Here is a 9,732-nt window from a genome sequence, read left to right as displayed (position 1 = left end):
ACCCCACGGGTTGCTCCACGCAACTGCCTAAAAAGTGTCATATAATATCCAGTCATTTCCCCAAAGTCCATCCTGGTCAACTACAACCAAGGTCAAGTCAACTGTCCATGTTGACCCTAACTCGCCGAGTGCAACTAGTGACTCGCTGAGTTTCCCAGAATATCATCTACTCACCGAGTCATCAAGGCGAATCGTTGAGTTCATACAGTCTTGATTGATAATCTAAGGTCATACGTCGAGTTCCCTTGCTTGACACTCGACACGTCTACGAACATCCATCCATTGGGAAAACCTACTCGACTCGCCGAGTTGTTCCTTCAACTCGACGAGTTCTAGGCAAAATTCATCGGGCTCTCCGAGTTGTTCATCCAACTCGGAGAGTCCATGCCTGCCTTCAAATGACTCGCCGAGTCACCCCCTGTGACTCGCCGAGTCCTTTCAGATCTCAATCCATACAGACCCTTTTTGAGCCATGCAAAGCTTCCAAACTGCATATCTAGGCTCCTGAGGCATGCTTTCCACGTAAAGTTGCAAACTTTACGTGCATGCAAGGCTTTAAGGCCCTAAAATAGCAAATCTAAGCTTGGAATGGGGTAATACACTTGAGGGAAGGTACATGCTAAGCTCAACTGATAACTTTATGCATCTTGAGGCCAAAAGGAGTTCAGATCTGAAGTTACAACTTCAGATCTTGGCTTAAACACAAAAGCCCTTTCTTAGAATCCATGCACAAGAGGGTTTTGGGTGGAAATGAGCCAAGAGATAGCTTAATATGTTTAGAAAGTGCTCCACAGAAGTAGATCCAGAGTCCCCACGAGCCCTTCCTTCTTCTATCTTGATTCCTCAAGTGATTCCTTCACGCAATCCCTCCTTCAAGTTTCAAAATCACCAAGAACACACTCACACTCGAATCAGGGTTTTAAGGAGGTATGGAGCTGTAAAGGGGAGGCCAAGGGAGGCTAATGACCCTTTAAATAGAATTGTTAGATTTAATAGAATATTCTAATATTTTATTAGAATTGTTTGAATATTTATGGTAGAATATTCTATTAGAATATTCTAATATTCTAAAAATTCGAAAATAATTTTTAAAAATAATTCAGATATTTAAACCGAGTTTTTAGAATGGTAATTTTTTTTATAATCTAAATGACGAAAATAATATTTAAAAAACTTCAAAAATTTTCATTTATTTTGCATTTTAAAAATATATTTTTTTATCTCCAAAATGGATGACTAAGACCGCGTCTTCATGTCTCACAAAATATGTTGGTCTCACATGAACCTAACCTTATATATATATATATATATATATATATATATATATATATATATATATATATATATATATATATATAATCTGCAAAGATAGAAGTTTTGTTGCAAGTTTATAATGATTAGTAAAAAATTATATATTACATTATATACATTGTTATGAATATCCGATTTACGTTATGTATTTATAGATATTTGATAAAATATTGATTTTGTACAAGAAAAGTTTTCAAGAATGGTCCATGTGTTATGTTGAAAATTGTCATTTTGGGCCAAGCAGGTTTGGATTAGCACCAATGCTCCAAAAAATTTCATTTTGTTGCGAGTTTGGTCCATTTTGGTTTGATTTTTATAAAATGACGATTTCGCACTTTGTAATTTTTTTTTATGTTTTTTATTACAGAACTTAAAAAAGAAAAAGAAAAAGAATGGTCTCTTTCTAAACATCACCATCTTCTTACTGCCTTCACAAGATAATAATCATCACTATACTAATTGTGTTCCAGCCACTTTCATGATCACCTTGGTCCTGGACACCATTGAATCATCATAGCAGCCATGACAGTTGAAGCTTTCACCATTAAATTTCTCAATAGGATTTCCCCTTTTTGCCATTCGAATCCCAACACAAAGATCACCATTTTTAGCTTTAAGAAACACATTCGAATCTGACGAACATAGTGACAGCAGAATGGTGGTGATTCTGGGTATCAACACCTAAACTTTTTCATTTCCGATGAACATAAGCCATGACAGTTGAATCCCAACAGATCATGTACTGTTATGTTTCCTTCATTTTGAATCTTCATAAGCCGTCACAAGTGTCCTAAAACCGTGGAAAGGGGTCGAAGGTGCAAGATGGCTAGGTTTTAGACTTGTCCCCCCTCTTTCCAGTCGTCATCGTCGCATCTTCTAACACTAAATTCGTCTCTCCTACTCCAACTGCGGCGCCTTCTCATCAGATCTTGAAGACGGAAACCCTAGTTTCGGATGAGAAGGGTGGTGGCACTGGGGTTTTGTAAATGTAGCTTTCGAAACAGATTGGAGATGGCGGTGTGGGAATCAGATCAGATTCAAAGGTTGCATAATTGCGGTGGCAACAAGGAGAAACACAATGGTTGGATGAAATACGGATAGAACTAATTATGGTTCATCGGAGATGATAACGACGATAATGTTATGGTTTAAGGAATTCGAGCGTTAGGTTTTTAGGAGCATATCTAAACTCGAACGTTAGGGTTTTAGGACATGGGAGTTAATGAAAGAATGGAAGAAGGTGGCAAAGAGTGGTGACGGTGGGGGTGATGGCGAATGGTGGTGGCAGTAAGGGTGTTATTGAGTGTGAGTTTTCCTAAGAGAGAGAAAGAGAGAGAGAGGGAGAGAGAGAGAGAGAGAGAAAGAAAGAAAGAAAGAGAAAGAGAAGAAAAGGTGAGGGGTGAGGAGATGAAAGGTTCCACCGGTGTGTGTATGTGTGTATGTGAGAGAGAGAGAGAGAGCATTTTTTTCTTTTTTATTTTCTTTTTTACTTATGTAAGAAAAAAATTGAAAAAACAAAATACAAAGGGCAAAATCGTCATTTAAAACCAAAATGGACCTGTAACACCTGGTTTCAGGTATGGTATTATCTTCGAGTATGTATGTTAATCTTCTTTGGAAACCACGACGTGTTAAAGCCTCACCACGACGTGGCGATGAGTTTTGGGCTGTGGGATTTAATGAACCACCATGACGTGGTGATTGCAGCACGGCGTGGTAGTAGCTGTTGGGGAAAAACCCTAAAGTTTAAGGGTTGATCCCTATTTAAGGATCCTTAGCCCCCTACTAGCCTCCTCCCATTAGCCTTCATCTCTCAAATTTGTCCCTTGCATACCCTAGAGCCATTTTGTTATTTTTAGCCTTAAAAGTGTGAGTTTTTGGTACTTGTGAAGGAAAAGGTGGTGGAAGACCTCATTGGGAGTCCAAGGCAAAGAAGATCCAGGTGGTCACCTTTCTCTAGCATCTCAAGGAGGTATAAAGTCTTCATCTTGATGAGTTTATGATTAGATCTATGGATTTTTCCATTTCTTTCTCTAGGTCTTGTTGCCTTGGGTTGTTGAACTTCATAAAGCTTGCAACTTTATGAGTCTCCAGGCCATTTGGAGCATTTGGCTCTTTGGATCTAATATAGAATTGAGTTTGAGGATCATGCATAAAATCTTGGCGTTTTTGCCCTATTTTGACCTAATAAGAGTTCAAGACATGCATTGGACATGCATGTCTAAAAAGCACTGACTTTTATGGTGTTAGAGACTCTCTTGTAGCTTTTGGTCAAGTAACCCCATAGATTGGACAATTATTGGTGAAGCAATGAAGTGTTTTAGACTTTAAAAGTCTAGATATATGCATTTGGAGGGTTCTATTGGATAAAGTTGGAAAATTTATCCATATAGACCCTATTTTGGACCAAATCTGAGTTGGAGACCTTTTGGAATCAAATGAGGTGTATGAATGCAGTTGGCTGCTGAAACCCCTGTAACCACGACGTGTCAAGGCCACCGCGAGATGGTGGCGAGGTGGTTCGTGACTGTTTTGTCATATCTAGCACCACGACGTGGTACAAGGGTACCACGACATGGCAATCAAGTTGAGCTGACTTTTCTTGACCTTTTGGCTAAGTTTGAACTTAAAGGTACTTTGGGTATTTTGGGATTTTGATGGAAATTGGTCACTTCGTGGTTGTAGGCATTGAGTAGAGTGTTGGTTTTTTATTCAAAAATTCGGTTTCACAACCGGTAAAATTAACAACGGAAGCTTTAAAAATGTTGAATAAAACTAAAACTATTATACCCACCAAGGATCATTTTGCAAGAGTTAGAATGATTAAAACAACCATAGAAGGGAAAGCATAATAACCTTTAAAGACTTTGATCCTCATGGGAGGTTGGAAGTTGATGAAGTGTGGCATGAAACTCTAAAACAAGAGTTCTCTACAAGTATCCACCAAGCAAGAGTAGAGCCATCAAAACATTCTAGTATTCACTTGTAATGTGTTGTTCATAAGCCTTTGAAATATATACCAAATATATGTTCAAAGGGGAAGCAACAAATGGAAATTCTTTGACATTAAAATGCAAGAGAATGGAGGAGAAGTGAGGACTTAAAATTTGAAAATATGGTAGCCCTTTAGAGCCTCTCATGCTCACAGTTTTGGCTCTAAGAAGAAGAGGAAGAAGACTTGCAAGAAGTGTATCAAAAACCCTTCCATGCCCTTCCTTATATAATTCCCAAAAAGCAAAAAGAGACTATAAAGAAAAAGCATGGACAAATTTGTCCCAAGCATGGCACGAATTGATTAAACAATTCAAAAGAGAGCCATGCTTTGTCTCTAGATCAATTTTCAAAAGAGATGTCTCACATGAGACAAAACTTGTCTCATGGTTAGTTATTACATTAATATATATATATATATATATATATATATATATATATATATGTGTGTGTGTGTGTGTGTGTGTATCTTTATAAAAATCAATCATTTTATAAAGAATTCCCAACAAGTATTAAACATGTTAATATAGAACACAACAAGTATTAATGTAATGATCATATCCCAGTATATCAAAACATTATTTAATAGTTTTTGTTACAATGTTCCCATATCCAAATACTAAATTCAAATCAAAATCCCATGACTAGAATAATAAAGGTCTTATGGATGAAGTGTGACCACTCATACTTAACTTAAAATGAAAGACTTTATTAATGGGTTCGACTAAATTTAATTTGTGTGAATTCTGCAAATACAATCATCTCCATATTTGACATTACTCTAAGTATAGTTAAATATTTTAGAGAATATAATTGGTGCTCTTATGTGATATAGAGTTTCTTAGCTTGATTAAGTACACTCTATTACTCACAAAAGATTTCTAGGTTATCTCTAAATGGAAGGATTCTAGTTCATCCAATTATATTTGATTTCAACTTCTAAAAAGTAGTGTATTATTATTTAGTAGATAGATCTATTTCTTTTTTTTTACTTGGATCTCATTCCAACTAAACTTACTCTGCATTCCATAATGAAGTCATATCCAATTATAATTCATAATTATCTATATTTATGTAGAAATGAAAATCCTATGTAGCTCCTTACATTAAGATTTTATTCTAAACTAATTATCTCATATATATTCTCTTAGCTCTTCTTAAGTACTCTTAGAATGGGGAACGCCCAGCGTAATGTTGAATAAGTGAAACACGGGTGCGAAAGATGTACGCCCAACGTATAGGGAGTATGCCCATCGTACATCTAGGATCTCCAAAAACCCTAATTTTTAGGGTTGGCTCATTATGTAAATCAGCTTAAGTTAAAGTGTGACATCCCCTATTTTCACGGCCAGAAAATACTGATTTAATTTATGCTTTTAAAATAAAATCAGAGTAATCCTTTGATTTAAAAGAGTTGCGGAATTTGTTTCCAAAACAAAATATGATAAGTCATCCAACTTATGCTCTGGTGCCACTACTTGTAATACAAAGACTGAGTGGGTCAGGCTTGGGAGCTTGGTGAGCATATAGGGTTTTCAACCCACAAATAATAAATTTATTATGTTTAAACATTAAACAATCAATCAAATTTCCTAACCCCATTATCTTATTTATTTCTTAAGGATTTACCCTAAGAATCATCTATCACTCATTCCTAAGGATTCATCCTAAGGAATAGCCACGAAGTCACATCGTCGTCAGGGTTTATACAACAGGCACTAAGTCTATAACTGTCAGGGTTTATACAACATGTGCTAAGTCCAAAGCTCTCATTATCGACAATATTATTCACGGGAATCCACCTCCAATACATGTCAATGGGTTTTTAGAGTACAATTAATGAACATATAGTTCACAACACCTACAAGTTGCGAGCCTGCTAGTGTTCCACGGATCGTATAGAATAGTTGTCATCCATACTCTGTTGAATGACGGGGGGGGGGGGGGGGGGGGGGTAGCGCTTGGGTAAGAGCTTCTCTCATATTTCATCCCTCACCCTCATCTCATGATCTATATCACCGATCATTTCATTTATCCAACTCATCTTTCAACATATACCCACTATTTTATTTACCCATGTTTTACCCAACTTTTCTGTGGATATAAAATACGTAAGTAGTTTACATCATTTAAAACCTATATAATTCATTCATTCAACATTCATCTTAAATAAACAAACAATATATATATATATATATATATATATATATATATATATATATATATATATATATATATTCACATAGCACGTATTTCACATAAAATACTTTATATTTATGTGTAAGATGAAAGTGACTATAAACTCACATGATAAGACGATTCTCGGACAACGCCTCGTCTCTTAAAATAAAAATCTTCGATGAAAGCGAGATATCTTCCAAAAACCGGGCTTCTCGCGGGCAGAGTTTCAGCTCGAAACTCTTTTCTTCTCGAGATCTTCGGGGCTTTGGAACTTGCTTCAGGTGTCGGGGTGATACCGGGGCTTGGGGGAACTTCAAGACAACTAGAGAGGGGTATAGGGAGTGAGAGAGTGAAGGAATAAGCAACCAAAATCGGTTGCCCTTCGATTTCTATTTATAAGGCTGATTTTTTGGATTCACGTCGTGAATCTCAAATATTCACGTCGTGAGTTCAGTCGTCATCAGGTGCGTCATCACAACTTGGGTCTGTCAGGCTCCAGGAGACGTCATTTCTGAGTTCACATCGTGAAACCTATGTTCACATCGTGAACTCTGACACAGTGTCAGGGTTTGTGCCCCGAACTTCATAAATTCATATCTTTCGCATACGAGCTCCGCTTTCAATGTTCTTTATATGCACGCGTAGGTGAGATTATGCTCTACAACACTCGTTTAGACTTCGTCGACTAATTTTGACTCTATTTTTATTATATTATTTTTAGTAGGCCGGGACAGGAAAACTCCATTAGAAATTCATAACTTCTTTATCTAACGTCCGTTTTCGTCTGTGTTTTTACCGTTGAACTTCTATCGACGAGACCTTCGATTCTTGTTTAGATTGTTCCGGCTAGAAACCACTTGATCTCAATATCGAGTTTTGGGCTGCATACTGCTATTCTGAAACTTAGAAAAATCATAACCTCCCCATACGAAGTCAGATTTGGATGTTCCTTTTATACACGCTCTCGGTTTAATGTGTTCTATAACTTTCATTTAGATCGCTAAGGCTAAAAATTGCTCTATCGTAAATTCACTATTTACGTCCTACAACGTCGTGTCGAATCTGTCGTGAAACTTTGATAGGTCATAACTTCTTCGTTATAACTCGGATTTCAACATTCTTTATATATCCGGAATCCTTGTAACATATACTATAACTTTTATTAAGACTATTCATTCTAAATAATCTTCTATAAAAAAGTCATTTTCGACACTTATTGTCTTTTAATTGACTAGCCATGATCTATGGGCATTACATTAAGGGGGTGTGCCCCTCTTTCATTCTCAGAGTGTTAAACCCTAATTTCGAGTGGTAGCTTTCATCCAAGATTGTTGTGAGTTTTGTGGGCGCATTTTGGGTGGTCTTTAGTGCATTTCAAGAAGTGGAAGCTCAATACAATGTGGTGGTTTAAGGGAGGACTTGTATATCGGGACTTCTTGCTACATTTTTAGCTCAAAGAAGGTAAAAGGTTCTTAGCTTGATCACTAGATGTTTTTATTTATGAATATATGGGTTGTTGGTCCCTTTTTGGCCTCATGAGCAAGATCTAGTGGGTAGACACCACTTCAAGAGCTTTGAGTTGCTACTCTTAGCTTTTCAGAGGTTATAAGCCCATAAAGTTGCAATATTTGAGGCTAGAAACCATTCATGCATGTTCTAGATGAGTATTTTTGGTTAAGTTGGTCATTAAGACCCTTTGAACCATGCAAATGCATAAAGGTGCCAACTTTAAGCATTAAGAGCTTCATTTGGTGGTTCTCTGAAGTTTAAACGCAAAGCTCTTAACTGATTAAGTCATAAAAGTAGTTTGGAAGTTCTGCGAGTATGCCCCGCGTATGTCGATGTACGCCACACGTACAGAGTCAACCATCTTGTAGATGGTCAATGCGAGGCGAGGGTACGCCCAACGTACAGAAGGGGTATGCCTCTGTTTGGGATTTAGGACTTTGGGCTTCGGGTTTGGGCCTAGATTCTTGGACCCTAATGGATTATTTGGTTGGTTGTGTTATGGTCTAATTGAAGGATTGGATCATAGGATAAGGCCCAATAAGTAGTTTGGGCCCAATACGGAAAATTGGGCCATTAATGGGCTTGTAAGTACATGGATTTCGTTGGGCTAACTATGGTCATGTATAATGATTCAGAAAAAGTAAATGGGCTTTAGAAGCCCATGTAAGGGTTTGGGCCTAATTTGGAAAATTAGGCCATTAGTGGTCTTTATGGATTTTGGAGTTTTGGACTTAGGCCTTAGTTAAGTATCTTGTGGGCCAGGGGTAAAATGGTCATTTTACCCAAGTATGGATTATGGATCATAGTATAGAAGCTAATTGCTAATTGGGTGATATTTTGATATTGATAGTATAGAAGCTAACTATGGACATGTATAATGATTCAGAAAAAGTAAATGGGCTTTAGAAGCCCATGTAAGGGTTTGGGCCTAATTTGGAAAATTAGGCCATTAGTGGTCTTTATGGATTTTGGAGTTTTGAACTTGGGCCTTAGTTAAGTATCTTGTGGGCCAGGGGTAAAATGGTCATTTTACCCAAGTATGGATTATGGATCATAGTATAGAAGCTAATTGCTAATTGGGTGATATTTTGATATTGATAGCTCAAAGAGTTGTCGGGACAACAACTAAGGATTTCTTGCAGTGAAGTTCAGTAGCATGAGGTGAGTTACCTTCCAGTAGAAGTGGGTTGAAGGCACCAATGCTGGCCCACTAGTAAGATTTATAGTAGATATGATTGTCTTTGTGATAATTATCTGGTATGTCACTATCTGTTATGCTTTATGTGCTAGTATGCTATGATATTATGTGATATTGGTAGGAGGGGGTAGGATAGACCCCAATGCCAGTCGATAGGGTCAAAAGGGTATGCCAGCACCTAGATAAGCTAGGCAGTATATGACTTATGTGTTTATGAGCTAGCATGTTATATGGTAGAAGTAGGGGTGATATAGTCCTCGGTACCGGTCGAAAGAACCGAAGGGGTAGGCTAGCACCCAGATATGCTAGGCAATATGTGATTTATGTGTATATGCAAGGATATAATATGGTAGTGATAGGGGTGAAATAGTTCGTGGTTACAGGTTGAAAGAGACCGAATGGGTAGGCCAACACCCAGATATGCTAGGCGGTTACCGGTTGAAAGAGACTGAAGGGGTAGGTCGGGCACCCAGATAGGCTTGACAGTATGTTATTTGTATGGTATGTGGTATGATGGGGGAACTCATTAAGCTTTGTGTTTA

Source organism: Lactuca sativa, chromosome 4 (assembly GCF_002870075.4).
Source record: "Lactuca sativa cultivar Salinas chromosome 4, Lsat_Salinas_v11, whole genome shotgun sequence".
Taxonomy (NCBI): domain Eukaryota; kingdom Viridiplantae; phylum Streptophyta; class Magnoliopsida; order Asterales; family Asteraceae; genus Lactuca; species Lactuca sativa.
The sequence above is the reverse complement of the archived record's forward strand: the minus strand, read 5'-3'. Positions refer to the sequence as shown.